Genomic DNA, 15,433 nt, shown 5'->3' with positions numbered 1-15,433 from the left:
TGGAAGATGAAGGGTCTTCAGTTTTCCCAAAGAAGGATTAGCTGACCACAGGTTCAAATTTGATTAAATTATTGGCACGGGGTTTGCTAACTGATCTCTACTTAATGTCGGGAGCTCTAACTGATGGTATTTCATAAGAATAGAGTTGGAAACAGGAAGGGTTTTATTCTGGAATAGCCCAAATTTTATTTGATTCTGTTTTATTGCTTGGCACATAAATGGTGGCTGTATCACCTTGCTGATTTGAAGTTTGGTGAAGAGGCTTAGTGGAAGTGGTATCAAACATCTTCTGTGATGAGGTCCGGATGGAATAGGAATCTGTTTGCCTGAGGATGTTGCAAATGTGGTGGGTCCAACATACTCTACTATTCTACTTTTTATTATCTGCATAATTTGTCCTGGGCCTGAGACCTGTGAAGAAAGTGGAGGGGGAGCTGTGGTCTTTCGCACTTTCCGATATTTAAATTACTGGACAGTTTAGAGTTCTGTGAGGAGTTTTATTTCTATGTCAGCTGCATCTGCCTAGGCACATTTTTGCTTTTATTTGGTGCAAGTGCACCACTATCCAAACATGATATATCTTGGTCCAATAGTCCCTTGAAACTGTGTTTTCTCTAGTCAAGGCAATGGAGTTTGTAGATGGATAGAGGTGGTTATCTTGTGTTAGTCATGAGAGAGGCCAGTCTGGCTGCTCCTTGTTTCTTTCTGCTTTCATGGGGTTTTTGCTTCTGTTACTGAGTTTAAATACAGTAAACAAGACCTGCATCTGCTGATGAGTTAAGAGCTTGCTGTCAGCACCCATTCTCCCAGCACAGTATCAGTACTTCAGATTTCAGTCACCTTAATCTCTCTGCTTTCAGAAATGGAGTCCTGTATCCCTGAAAATGAGATGCAGTGGAAATTCTGTTGATCTTTCTTCCCAAGATCATGCACTAACAGCATTCTGGCAGGAATAAGGTAAGAAATTTTGAGGAAAAACTCTGAGGTCTTTGCTGTTCATTGTACTCCTTCTCTTAATACAAACATTGTGATAGCAATTTCTGATAAGAAACAGTTTTTCTGAAGTCTGTGTGTTCCAGGCTTAAGCAAAATGACAAAAATAAGGGCTCAAGATGAATAACAAGTGTTTAGCACAGCAGAGGAATGGTGATGGTCATGGTGGTGCTGTGCATTTGCTTCTAAGCCCAGCACAGATATTTTTTCCTGTCACTTTTTTCAGCAGGATGCTGGGGATGCAAAACAAATATGAAATGTGTAGGGCAGCAGTTTATGCTGTGACTAATCTGTCTTCTGTGAAGCCAAAAATCCTACCTAAATTCTTCTACAGGGGAAATCACAGATTTGTATTTTTCACTGCATGGCACATCACAAACCAGAAACGTGGTTAATAGCTGCTAATAAGTGCCTGAATTCACCTCTTCAGGGAGCCTTCCCGCGGGAGAGCCTTTATAGTTAATCTGGTTAAATCTGGATGTTTCCTCTTCTTTTCTTATATTGTTTGTTCTCCTTTGAGGTAGTTACAGTTCATTTATGTCTAGTGAAGGGACAAGTGGTGTTTGCCAGAGCCGGCTGCAGGGGCTGATGGGCGCCCGTTTGCATGGGCCTCGTTACAAAGGCAGACCACATCCTGGCCAGGACAAAGTGCTGTCTGATCCACAGCCGGCACACACCAGTGCCTGCCTGGAGCCGTGCCAGGCTGTGGGCAGCCTTTGTGAGGAGGCACTGTGTTAGTCTGCATGGAAGTCGAAGGAAGGGATAAACCAACTAAATTAATCTTTCTTTCCATTCTCTGGCAGAGCTTCCACCAGTCAAAATATGCATGTGATTCACTACAGTATAAATTTTTCCTGTGCTTTTTGTTCGCTGTCATCTAGGAGAAAAGTGGTGTGTCATTCACTCAGCTGCTTCACTGGGAGCAGAACACAGAGAAAATTAACATTCCCTATCCTGGGTATCTTCTTGCAAGTATATTCTTGCTTCAGCTGTGAGAGGTATCTTTGCAACCAGCTGATAAATACAACATGCTCATCATCTTCCATCTAACAAGTTTTAAACCTCCTATGCAGCTCAGGTTCCAGGATTTAAAACTTCCAGCTCTTGCTGAAATGGGTGGGTAAGCAGCTATGTCTAACTCATATAACAGAAAACCTGAGCTTGTGGGGAAGAGGGCAAAGGTGCAGGACAAATACAAATTTTCTGCCAGTTAAGGACAGCAAAAGGAATTTACAAAGTGGGTTTGGTGACAGAATTTGGGATATTACCCCATACTTCCTTGATTTTGGGTATGTAAAAAAAAAAAATCAGAGGAACAACTGTTTTTCTTTTCATTTAAACAGCACAATAAAATATGAACTCTGTGGAATGCTATGCAACTTAAGGTGATTTTTAAAATGAGTGCAGCTGCATAGGTTTGGGTTTTTTTGAGCCTTGCATCACATTTCTCAGTTGAGAGAATTATCATGTGGCTACAGGGTTTTAATAAACCTTTTTGCAGCTAAAATAAAATGTTGAGGTTTGATGGGAAAGCAGATTGAAGTGGAACATTGGTTACATCAGTAAGTGTGCCTTATTCTCAATTGGCAGTGGTGAGTGTGAGTCAGTTTGTTTCAGCCTCTAAAAATACCATATGTCTTTATAATTCCAAACAAGTCCTTAAGATGGACAGAAGGAGTGTGCTTTTTTTTTGCTTAAATATGGCTGCTGAATAGCTCTGAAAACACAACAGCCCACATCCTGGTTCACCACTGCCATCCACCTCATCAAAAAGAGTGACCTCATAAAGGTATGAACCTTCAGTTCACTGTGGGGATGCTGGTCCTCTGCCTTATGTTTGCAGGTGCTGGAGAACAAAGTCAGTCCTGGCATAAACAGGTGAGTTTTCCATTCAAGCTGATGGGAGTTGTCCCCATCTGTGCCAAGAATAAACTCTTTTAAAATGCACTTGTGGGTGAATTCCTTACAGATTTTGTTTATCCAATTTTGTGTAAACATGTGCTAAAACCTACTGTGTGAGCCCAGCTTTACCACATGATTCAGTACCAAACTATGTGAAATTAGCCCTTTTTCTTTGACTCTCATGGGTTTGACCTGAGAATAATTCTGAGGTTTTTATTTTACTTGAATCTGAAAATTGAGCAAAATTAACGATTTTGTTTAAACTAACAAAAGTGCTTGGAGAAAATACCTATTTCCTTGAATAATTGTTGAGATCCTCATTTGTCTTTCAAAGTAGGCAAATACGCTGAATGGGACACCTTTTCTCCACTGACTTCATTAAAATGTGTTCCTGGTCAAACTCTGAAAGGAGGTAGGTTTGTGTTTTATTGGGAACGGACCAGCCATTCACTGTTGGGACTCAAATCCATTTGTCTTTAAATCTAGGACACCATTTGCTGATATATATTCTGGTAGCCATCATGTATCTATTTGTCTGCTTGACTGATCTGCCCTAAAGCTGTGAAACCACTTTCACAATAAGAAGTTTTTTTTGAGTCCTAGAAGAAAAAAACCCATCAAATCCCAAAACACACACCTTTTGGTCTAGAGCTGACTTAATTTCTTCCACATTTTTACAAAATACATTTTATATATTTTGTCCAAAATCTATTAATAACTTCAGCTTTCTGTATTCCAGCTGTCGTTTCTAAATTTTTGCCCTTAGTTTTCTTTTCTGCTTTTATGACTGTGAGTGGATAACTGGAAATATTTGATGCACCTGTTGAATTGCACAGAGGGACTGCCAGAAGTATAATATAGGGAGAATTCCTTGTCTATCTGTAGAGAATTATGGAACATTGTACCCAATTTTGTTAGTACAGCTATATTTGAGCACAAAACATTGAGACAAAAACTGAACTTAAAGGAACCAAACTAAAGACAAAGGCTTTTTTCAGTAAGAACTGTGAAAATAAGCTGAGAGAATTTAGAGTTCATTTACAATACTCCTTGTGCTAAAAACATTTCTTCCTACATTGAACATTTTGTGTCCTGGATAGTCCCAAATCAGGCTGGCCATATTTACTTTAAGATGTGTGGTATTCATAATCAGATGCATAAAATTTGATTTTCCTCTTACAATGTAAACTTCCAGTACAGTCTCAGAGAAATTTGATAATGGGTTTACTTTTGCCCTAACCACAAACCTTTGTGTAGGTGTTATGTTCAGCTTAGATGGAGGGTGTGGGAGCATCTGGAAGAAAAAGTGCAAAAAATATTCTGTGAATATGTTGCAGCTCAATTATGCCGTTTCTAGTCCTTCAGAATGCTCAAGTAGCACCAATGCTTTTCTGGTGGTATAGCACCAGTAAGAACAGGTGCCATAGAAAGGGTTGTAGTGCTCTGTGCCAGCTCTTGGCTCTTCTCTGATTGCACAGTGTTTGTTCCATGCAACCTGCGACATTATTATTGCCTTCTTTTCAGCTTTGTACTGAAATTTCAGTACTTGGATGTTGTCACGGGGTGTCAGATACTTATCGGCTACTCGAGACCAGATAGGACACATGAGGGGTTACAGCACTGAAAATGAATCTCTTTCCCGCCCGGTTCTGTAGGTTGGCCTTTTCAGGATGGTGTCAGCTTTTTTTGGTTGTGGTAAGGTTGGTTTTGTTTTGTTTTAATTAGGAACATGGATATAGGAAGTACTCAAGCTTTACTGGAATTGTATGTGGGGGAACAAGCTATTGTCACTGTTTGTGGGAGGAATCTGCTCAATAAGCCAATATATAGGTCCCTATGTCAGCTGATAGCATCCTCGTTAAAGCCTGTTACTATAGGCCTGTCTTTCCTCCTGCTCTTGTAACTTGAAAAACTCCAAAGCCATCACTCTTTATTTATCTGGGTTTAGAGAGAATGGGAAAAGCTGTTTCAAATCCCCAGGAAACGAGCTGAACAAAGGGTGTGATTTGCTAGGTCAGTCCAATGGCTTATCTCCTCTCCTGGCCACTCCCAGCCTTTGGCCTTTATCAGTGCTTCAGGCTCAGGGGGATCACTTGCCCAGGTATCTTCCCAGGTGGGAGATACAATGAGGGGCTGGGTGTTTCTTTGGCTAAAAAACCCTGTTGCTTTATACCTTGAAGCATGATTGTTTTTTGTAGCATTGGCTTTGTTTATTTAGCAACAAATGTGGCTTGCACCCAAGGCCTTATTCCAAATGTTTGCCTTCATGTGCTGGATGCTTGACAGTAAACATGCAAAAGGAGCCCTGAAGATGTGACTTGGAAACAGAATTAACTTCCCTGCAGTAGTTGCCTGAAGGGAGTAACAGCTAACAGCACAGGATCTGCTTAGAGTACAACTTATTCTTGGGAGCAGCAGGGAGCATGGAACTTTTTTGTGATTTAGGTAGACTCGGTTCTCAGTGCTGGACACATAAGATCTCATTTTGCCTTTAAAAAAAAAAAATTCCATTATCTTCTCTGCCTATTTCAGGTTTGATTCATAGTGTGCCTTGTAACTGGCAGGCTCCTCAACACTTCCAGTGATAGAAATTAATATGTGGTGGTGAGATATGCTTGCAGGCATAAGGATTTCTATTTTTAGAGTGTGAATGTCTGCATGTAGAAGGCTTGTCCATGGCTTTTGGAAGCATGGTAGGGGACAGTGTTCCTGGATTACATGCTCTAGGAATCCTTGCAGTGCTTGGGCTGGCTCAGACAGGATTCCAGAGACTCCACTCCTTCCAAGAGTCTCTGGAGAGTGTAAATCAGAGAGACAGCACAAGCATCCCTACCAAGAATGAAATGTGTGCACTGGTGCAGAGCAAAGGTAAGATCATGACCTTTCCCTCTCTGTCCTTTTCCAGGCAGCAAAAGCATTTTCTCCCTGTGTTCCAGGCAAAAGACAGAACATGCTAGATGATTTTCCATAGTTTTATTCTCAGGAGAGTCTTAAGTGTCTGTGACATGGTTTGGTTTTTTTTTTTTTTTAAGTAATGTAGTTGTTCTGGAACCTTGTTTGTACATTTCTGGCTTACACTCAAAGTTGCTCAATGCAGAATGAATAAAATAGAGACCTTCAAGAATCTGTCCTCCTCTGGGCTTCTCTTTAGAGATCTTCCAAGCTTTTTTTAAAAGAGTCGTCAAGTTCCACCTTCTTCTTGGGTTAATTTTGAATCTGTTTAACAGGGATAGTGATTCTTTGTGATCAGAGGACTGGCCTGGGTGACACCTCAGTTTCACCATGGAAAAAACCTCCAGAGGGAAAGGTGCTTTGCTAAGCTGCTGGACACAGTAACAGACTTGAGCAGATGCAGATGCTGAGCAGAGATGGCAGAATTCCCTCCCATCCAAGGAGTCTACATGGTTGCTTTGCTTCACTTCAATGCCACTTAAAGGCTGTTTTCAGTGCTCAGGTAGGACTTAAGTACTGCAGTTCTTGCTGGCACACAATTGAGGAGGGTTATGGATGAATATGTCAGTAGTGCCAAGAGACAGTAACTTTTGCTTTGATGGTTCTGGTGGGTTTATTTTTGTCTTATGGGATCTTTCTTGCTGTGATAAGAATTGATGGAACTTTGGCTTCAAAGTCATGGTAGAATATTTGAAGTGTTTCTATGCTGGTTTTTTTTTTTTCTTTCACTATCTTCATTTAATGTGTCATCACAACAAGCTTTTAGTGAGGCACTAATTAAAGGTTGCTATTTGATGACTTCAGTCACTGGTTTCTTCCTTGTGGATTTGGAGCTAAGGAATGAATTTCTCCATGTTATCCTCTGATGCATCTTGCAGAGACACCTTTATAGTGCTTTAAATAGGGATGCTCCTGCAAACTCCTGCTTGCTTTAAGATACTTCAGAGGCTGAGTTCAGCCATCAGAAAACCCCCTTGAATCCTGAATTGTTTTCCAGCTTCTAATTGTTGTGTCCCTACAAACCTGGTAGCACTGAGATGTCCAACTTTAACCCACCTCGCTGATTCTATCACGTAGCCTGTGTGGTGGGGGAGCAGTGCTGGGGAAATCACGAGCTGTGTTAAGCAGGCAGCCTTGCAAAACTCTTGGTTTGTAGTTTCCTCCCTTCAGTAGCAGTAAAATGCTGCTGTCTCACATACCAGGGATACCTGTCTATCCACTTAGGGCAACTAGATAGTGTGCTTTATGGGTACAAAGGTCAACTGGACAGGTTCATGAAAGAGAAATTAATTGAGGGTGACTAAATAGATAAAAAGGAGTCTGGCACAGGAAGTCTCTGATCCTCAAATGGTTGGCTGCTGGGAGACTGCCAGGAGGTATCGTGTGTGCTCACCCAGTTCTGCTCCTTCTGAGAGGTCTGCTCCCTCCACTACTGGGGGACAGGCTGTTGGGATGGGTGATTTGTTCTGAGACAGCATGGTAGCTCTTAGGTTTTCATACATAACTTGCTTCTCCACAAGGGAAAGTATTACAGCATGAGTACCTGTTTTGAACAGCTGTGACCTTGTTACTGGAAGGATTAAGATGTAAATCTGAAGGACCTGGTCTTGACATGCACTTTATTTTGGAAGCTTGTTCTCTTTCAAACCTAAAAGCATCAAAAGCTTCACCTGCCTTTGGGGCTCCAATTCTCTCTGGTGTGGTGAAATGATAAAATTTACATAGGTAAACTGGCAAAATGGCTAATTTGAAAGTAAAAAATATTTGTCCTTAATTCTTACTGTCATTGCCAAGATCACTACTAGCCTAACTGTTGCAATCCAGGCCTAGCTCCTGGCTGGACAGATCCTATAGGAAGCTGCTGGTGTCATCTTCCAAGAGTGCTATGGTTGTGTGTGTTGAACCCGTAGGCGCAGCCTAAAGCCAGGGAGGTTGTGTAGGTTTCCACAGGCTCACCAAGACACTGCAGCGGCCCCAGGGCCCTGGTTAAATGTTAACAGCCTGCTGCCAGCAGTGTGTCTGCAGGGCAGTGAGCAGGTACTAGTGGCTGCAAGTTCAGCATGCTCTAATTGGCAACACTAACCTGCCTTGGCATGCTCTCAGGTGTCTGTTTCACCTCCTTACAGCTTGATTCAGGACTCCTGCGTGTTCCCTGTATTTTTGTTCTCTGAAGTGTACTGGGGGTAATTTTGCAGGCTTAACTCTATCTGTGAATTCTCCTTTATTGTTTTAAAATATTCTGAGGAGGATATGTTGTTTGCTTTTGCCCTTAAAAGTCTGTCTTATGTGAGCCTTACATTTGGAGGCATTTGTAGCTGGTTTAATTATTCCTGTGCTGGTTGCTGTGACTCGGAAGTGGAAATGCCCAGTGAGCTCATACTAACTTTTGAAATGCTGGCACGTTAATGCTCTACCTACTTAGGTGCTAAATAAGCATAGTAACTAAGTAACTGAGTAAGCTGTGCGTGAGCTGGCATCCTGCCAGGGGTAGGAGCGGGCACTGTTAGTGGCTGCTCGATTGGTGGCGAGCGAGGCATTCCTGATAGAGAGAGGGTTTTCTGTCCAAGGTAATGAAGATTGCAACAGTCAGCAAATGTGGCTGCTGGGCTGGCAGCTCCCAGGTAGGAGCAGGAGCTGTAGGACACCTGAGGGTTTACTCCATCTGCCTCCCTACCTGCCAGCTGTGCTGCTGGATGAGCCTGGGGGTTCACAGGAACTGTGCTGGTGCTGGGTGCTTCACTTCTTGGGACTTTTTGCCAGGTTGCATTTCTGCTGCTGCTTCTGCACCATTCAGACTTCCATGCTAGATTAGGGACTATCCCATTGGGCAATTGGATTTAATGGAGCTGAACTTCACTGTGACAGTTGTTCTTGTTGTCTGTTGCTACCTTGCTCTGGAGTCTTGTGTCATTGCTAATTTTAGGGCTGGGAGCCACAGAGCATTGTACCAGTGCCCTGGTGGCCAGTTCCCAGTCAGAACTGGGCAGAATTTGTGCACAAGAGAATCTGCACAAAACTGCTTTGAAGATGTCAGAAGAATTTGTTTCTCACCTGTTTCCACCTAAACTGGACATTTCATAAAGGCCTCATATATGTGTTTGAAAGGGTTAGTGTGTCAGAATTAAATCCTCTTGAGGGAAATTTATCCAGCTACAGTGCCTTACACACCCCTCAAATCCTGTTTAACCTCCTAAATAGTTATGTCATGCCTTGGCCTTGTGTGTCGGGGAGAGTTTCACCCAGTGTGAACAGGTCTAAAGGAACGTGTGTGATCCTGTGAAGTAGGTAACACATAGGGGTGACTTAATCCCCTGCTGAAATACAGCCATAGCAAACACCTTTTCACTTCCAAGAGGAAATGAAGAGCAAGATCCAAATATCCTCTTGAAGACTGAAGACATGCTTTTAGCAAGGGAACTATAATGACAGAAATAGCATTCCAGCCAGGATACCTGCTGCTGTAGAGTAGTATCTCTGTCCTTGGGTTTCCTCCTCAGCAGGACATGCTACATTTCTCTGGCTTGTGTGAGAAGCCTGGGACTACTTCAAGATGGTGGAGTTGCTCAGCAGGAGAGTTATGTGCCACTACATTTCCTGCTCACATGCATTGCCTCCTGGTATTGACTGACAAGGAGGAGGAAGGGAATTTTTCAGAAAGGCTGGAAATGAGCCTTAGACAGCTGCTTTCCAGATTGTAGAGAAAACAACTGATTTTTTTTATTTTTATTTTTTAATCTTCTCAAAAACATGAGTTTGCCCACTGACACTGCACTGTGTAGTACCTTGATGTGCCAGAGGTTTCTGAGGTGCAAGTGAAGAAAGCAGCTTGGTGTGGGAGCTGCCTCAGCAGGAGCTCTTGCAAAAAGCAAGGGTTAAAAATTGCCCAGGGAAAGCTGAAGGCGACAAGAATAAACTCATGTGGTTATCCCACAAGGAAACTTCCAACCCTTATGGTTGGACTGAAACAAAAAACATTTTTGTCACTTTTCTCTCTGGTTCCCTGTGGGACTATGGAAGCTGTGGAAGGGCTGAAAAAGGCGAGAGAGATTATCTTGTTAAGTGTTCTAGCTCATTGGGTTGTACCTTTAGTGTGGTGTTGTATCACTGTGAGTTTTTAGGGGAGGGACTTTGTTTTTTTTTTGTTACTTGCAAAGACCCTGTCTTGAAAACAGCTGTCTGCTGGACAATGGAATACTAAGCGTGGCAGGCTTGGAAACAGAAAGGAGTCTTTTGAACCAAAAAGTGAAAATCCTGAGATCTATGCAAGTGGAGGGGAGAAATGTGGAAATGCTAGGAGGTCAGATCAATCTCTGACACAGTCCTGCATAAAATGTATTTTTTTTTCTTTTCCTGATTTTATTTTTCTTTTTAATTTAAAAATATTTAAAACTTTAATAGTTGCTGAAGTGAGTTTGCTGTTGTGGTTTTGGTTTTTTTTTTTGGTTTTTCATAGGCAGCAGAAGAAGAAATGAAAAGCATTAACAGCTTTGCAAGGTCACTGGGACCTGAGCAGAATTATTAACTGGTTCTCTCTCTGTCAGGCACTCTGTATTCACTGTATCACAAGCTTGAAGCCAGACCTTATTTTACTAAGCAAAAAATGGTCCTTTTGTTGCTGTTTTTCCCCTAGTGTCATCTCTCATGGTTGCCAGGGAAACCGGTGTGTATCCTTTCAGCATAGGTTATTGGGCCTCAGGAAGGAAGTGCTCCAGTGCTGGCCTGCTATTTTTATAGAACCGTTACATAATACAATCTATTAAAGCTTCCTCTCGGTGTTTTATGGCACAAAGGGGAAATTAAGTTTGATGACTCCTAAATGTTTGATGGAGGATGTCAGGTGACTTCTGGATTGTTTTGTGCTCGCCGCATAGCAACAATATTTCTGTGTGCAATTCAAGAAGAACAAATATACATTAGTGCCCTGGGCAATATTTGCCTGCATGCAGATCACCAGAGGAAATTGAATTCTAAGCAGAGCAAGTACAAACAGTGTAAAAGTGCAGGGTGCTATCAGCTAGGGAGAGTGAGACGGCAGAGTAGTTGATGTTTTGACAGCATAAGGAAAAGAGGCTTAGAGGAAAATATTATTTCCTTTTCCATATTCTATTTTACTGCACAGAAATTGGGAGGTGCTCAATCCATTGGCAATCACCATATACATCTGCAACATGCATATTGTAGTAGCACTTTACTGACACTGATTTCTCAGTGCTGGGAGAGAATGGGGATTGAAGCTTTGGCATCATAAGCCATGATTATCTTCAAGTAAGAGAAAACTGTGTGGAGTCAGTGGTGTTGGTTATACATGAAACTTGAACAGCTCCCATGTATATTCCCCTCCTAGGTATGTTTCACATGCACACTGGCTGTTCAAATATATGTATAAAAATGAGCATTCCTGGGTTTCATACCTGGCCAGGAAGAAATCTCTGCTCAGAGACTGAGGGTTCAAAATTCCTTCAACTCCTTCTTGTGAAGGTCAGGTTGACTCTGTGTCTAGCCTGAGCCATAGCTCCAAGTAAAAAGCTTTAGCACGCAGATGAGTTGCTGTGAAACAACATTTTACTGCACAGCACTTGCTCCAGGGGAACTGTCCACGTGCTTGCACTTGGCCTACACCAAATATGAGATAATTTTAACCAGATTAGCCATCAATGTCTGTTCTTTGTCTATTGCACGTAGAAATGCATGATTTTCATAAGTTTTTTAGTTGCCAGTATGACAACTGTGTTATACCTCAGCCCAAATTTAACATGGATCTGCAGTTTCTAATATGGATGACACTCAATCAGAGGTAGCTTTGTGCTCAGTCCTCAGTGTTGTCCTTTGAAAGAAGGAAATAATGGGACTGTGAGTGGCAAGGTTGAAGGCTTTTTGGAAAGAACAGAAAAAAATCCTTCTAAAATCCTGAAGTGTGGGGTGCTAAACTGCCTCCTGATCTTTACTGCTTGTGAAAGAAAGATGTAATTTCCTCTTGAAACTGAAAGCTGCCAAAAGAATATAACTTAATTGCTATGCAAGCAGAAATCCTATTAGAGCTGAGAATTGCAATTCAAACACTTGCATTTACAAAGGCAGCTTCCATGATATTGTGCACTGCATTGGAGAGAGATTCATTGCTGTTTTCAACTGTCCCTGCTTATTTCGAAGATGACACTGCTCTTCCAAAACAGCAGGGAGCAATGGAAGAATTTTCAGCAGCTTGTAACCCTTTGCAAGTAACAGAAAACCTTCTGTGTCTGTAAATTCTGTGCCACACCATTCAGGGAGGACATCTGAGATGATCCCTGCTGGGGGAATCGCTTGGTGTGACTAGGTGAAAACAAAAGGGAAAGTTACAGAAACTCTTGGTCTTGGTGCTTTAGTCCTGAGAAATAACAGGAGTTTGATTGATAACAAAAAAAAGAACAGAAAAAGTGCTGCATTTTTGACAAGGAGGTTATATAGGACCCAGAGGATGCAAGATTTTACATGTCCCAGAGGAGAGCTGGAGGAAGAACCAGAGCTCAGTACAGTTTTTCTAGGCTCCAGTCACCATGTGTGCTGCACACTGCTGTAAATCCATGGCCATGGTTTAACGTGAAGATTAGAGCTTGCTAGGAATTTTCCAAGAAAACAATTTTTTCATCAAAACTTTTCATGGAAACTTTTTGCTTTGGATGAAACTTTTGCGTGGAAAAATTTCTGTGATCTGGCACAGATTTCCTGTAGAAAGCCAGAGCAGAGAGCTCAGAATAGCCAATACCCCGGAGGGTAGAGCTTTTCCTGGGAATGTGGGAGATGTGCCTGCCAAACATGAGGTCTTGATTCTCAGGTTCCTGTTCCTTCACTGCTACAAGCTCTGACTACTGGGCTTTTGGCTGTCCTGTGTGGATGCTTCTTTTTCAAAGGAGGGTGTTGGAGGGTGTCTCCCACTCTGTCTCCTCTATTGTGTCCTGGTGCAGAAGAATTTGTTATTGTAATCCTAAAAATGTTAGCAGGACAAGAAACAAGCTTCCCATCCGGTCCTAATGATGCATTTTCACATGTTCCCACCATATGCACTTTCTACTGTCCTGTGGCATGTTTGTAGGCTGTGGGTCAGGCAGGATTCAATCTGCCCTGTCTTGATCACTCAGACTGGTGGCCTGGCTGGAGAAGGTGAGTGGTTACCCTTCTACGTCACTGTTTGGACTGCCTCTGCACTGGGAACTGGTCTCTTATCAGGACCATTTCTTAGCCAGCTTCAGTCTGGACCAGACACTTAAAATTGGTCTCCAGATACTCACCTAATCTCAGCTTTGACAGCTTTTCTAGAGCCTGAGCTAGGTGACTAGCTTAGCTCCACCAGGTGATAGTTTGTCTTGATCCTTTTAATTAATCCTTAATTTAAATAAAGTAGAACAACTTTAGGAGAAGGTGCTAAAGTACCTTTCTAGCCTTGCAGGTAAGACCTTCCTTGGGCAGACAGGAGACCAGTTTGAATCCTCTCTGATCTGGACAGAGAGGACATAGCAAATAATGTTCTCTTCAGCTAATTGTTCTTTTCCCACTCCTTCCCCCAGAGTCACGTCTCTGATTTGAGACAACTTGTTAAAACTACAGCTAACTTGCAAAACTTTGGTATTGATGAAAAAGTCCAAAGGAAACTGAACTAATGAGCATAAGTATCTTAATACTCCTGGTTTTGTGCTGTCCAGAATGAAATGTCTTCCCAGTGAAGAGGGAGTGAAATAGCAAAGGAGACTGAAGAAGATACTTCCTGTGTTTGCTTTGAAAGCAGTGATGTATAAAAATCCTTGTTTGTTTTCAGAAGGAACCTCTGGAGGAAAACAACTGTGGGCAAGAACGTGCAAAATGTAGAGCTAGAATTATCTGACTTTGTCCTGTCAAATGTTAAGCCAAACAGGAAGGTTTATTTTTCTCCCTTCTTTTTTTTCTTTTGGCAACTACTTCCCCAAGCTTCCTATGGGGTGGAAATGGGCAATAAATAGCAGGGTATCTAATGGCATCATTCCAGGCCTCCCAGCTACTGGTGTTGGCAAGGAAATGGCTCTCCTTTTGCTTCCTTCTTATTTTTAGAGCGCTGAGTTTTCAGGGGGTGGAGGGAGGGTTGGCTATTATCAGTGAGAGTCAAACCACAGTGGCTGCTCTCTCTGCCCTGCCAAACTGGAGGAAGTTTGGCTCGTATAATTCACACTGCCAGCGGTTTTGCCTTGCAAGCAAGACTTCCTTTAAATCTAAAATACATTCACAGGCACGCAAAGCCGAACCCTCTTGTTCCTGTAGGACCCCTGCTTTAAACATGTCCACATTTTTGTCTTCTGGCCTCTCATTTCCCTCCCCCACTACACTGCCACTTCTTCAAGTTTAAAAATGCTCACTGGAGAGATGAATTGCAAACAGAACCAATGTTGCTCTTGGAAAAGTTGCTCAAAGAACAAGCCCTGGAGAACAACAGGCTGCAAAAACAGTCTTCTCTGTGATTTGATGACTTCCATATAAAAATGATCTTCTCCAAAATTCTAATTTGAGCTTGGTGTATTTAAAGTTGCCTTTTTTTTTTTTTTTTTTTTTTAAGAATTGTCAGTCATGCAAACTGTGGAAAATACAACTGGGTTTATTAAAAATAAAAGGGATTTGTTTGTCATGAGGTGACAAAAGGAACCAAAAATACCAAAGGCTGTTTCCAAGTTTCTGGAAGTAAAGCGTTTTCTGCTGTGAAATTTTAGACACTATTCTTAGTTTTTGCACAAGGGTGCTTGATTTTCATTTTAAATTTGTAAGCTGGCTTAAATAATTCAGAATTCATTCATACATGATAGGCTTATATATGATAGGCTTATATTTCTATTTGGCTGTGGAGCAGAGTTTTAAAGTAGAGAAGCTCAGCTTGGTTTTGATTTTGACATGAGCATTTTTAACACCCCTATTTTTACAAACTTCATATGAGAACATTTTTTGTGCACTTTGTTGCATATCTTGGACTTAAAGCAATCATAGCTGGAAGCTTTGATCTGCAGCAAATCCCCATAGTCGCTCCTTCCCCAAAGAGGACTCAGATATACCAAATTCCTTCCAAAAACTTTTCCAAGGTTATCACCTGGCTGCTGGTCTCAGGGAAGGGTCTAGCATACATCTTATAGTAGGGGATGCTGTGGAGATACCCTGGTCTGGAATGTATTCTTCCAGGGTGTATGCAAATACAGGCTCTGCAATTTCTCCTAGCAGAGAAAAGACTGATTCTCAGGCTAGATTTGTAACTTTACTTGAAGCCTTGAGGCACAAAGCAAGGAATGATACTTGATACCAGAGGAATGGTAAGGGAAAACCAGAGGAGAAATATCTGCTTGGACATGTTCAAATTCTGTTGGTCCAGGTTGCACCATGGAGTTTAATCATGGTAGGGATCTTTCAAATGTGGCCTTGGTGGTTTCTGAAGAAAAAATTCATAGTCATGAAGATGTCTCCAGGTGGTTTGCTAAGTCTGTGCTAACTGATCTAGCCCCTTGGGCATGTGTAAATCTGGGATTTGGCAAGACCTTAGCTGAAGCACAGTATTTTCCAGTCACATGGTTCTAGGATAATGGTTCCGTAATCCACAGTA

General features: G+C 41.9%; 1 long non-coding RNA gene across 11 annotated transcripts in view; it reads left to right on the top strand.

Moving 5' to 3' along the window:
- Positions 1 to 15,433, top strand: part of LOC115494806 (uncharacterized) — a 237,415-nt gene that overhangs the window by 20,696 nt on the left and 201,286 nt on the right. For 9 of the 11 annotated variants that reach the window (XR_012055791.1, XR_012055792.1, XR_012055800.1 and 6 more), the window contains one exon: positions 861 to 957. This is a non-coding gene — a long non-coding RNA (uncharacterized lncRNA). Of the gene's footprint in view, positions 1 to 860; positions 958 to 3,997; positions 5,764 to 5,990; positions 6,350 to 15,433 lie in introns of those variants that run through there. The other 2 variants (XR_012055799.1, XR_012055798.1) reach the window with 2 other exon arrangements.

Source organism: Taeniopygia guttata, chromosome 4, assembly GCF_048771995.1.
Source record: "Taeniopygia guttata chromosome 4, bTaeGut7.mat, whole genome shotgun sequence".
Taxonomy (NCBI): Eukaryota; Metazoa; Chordata; class Aves; order Passeriformes; family Estrildidae; genus Taeniopygia; species Taeniopygia guttata.
The sequence above is the reverse complement of the archived record's forward strand: the minus strand, read 5'-3'. Positions and strand labels throughout refer to the sequence as shown.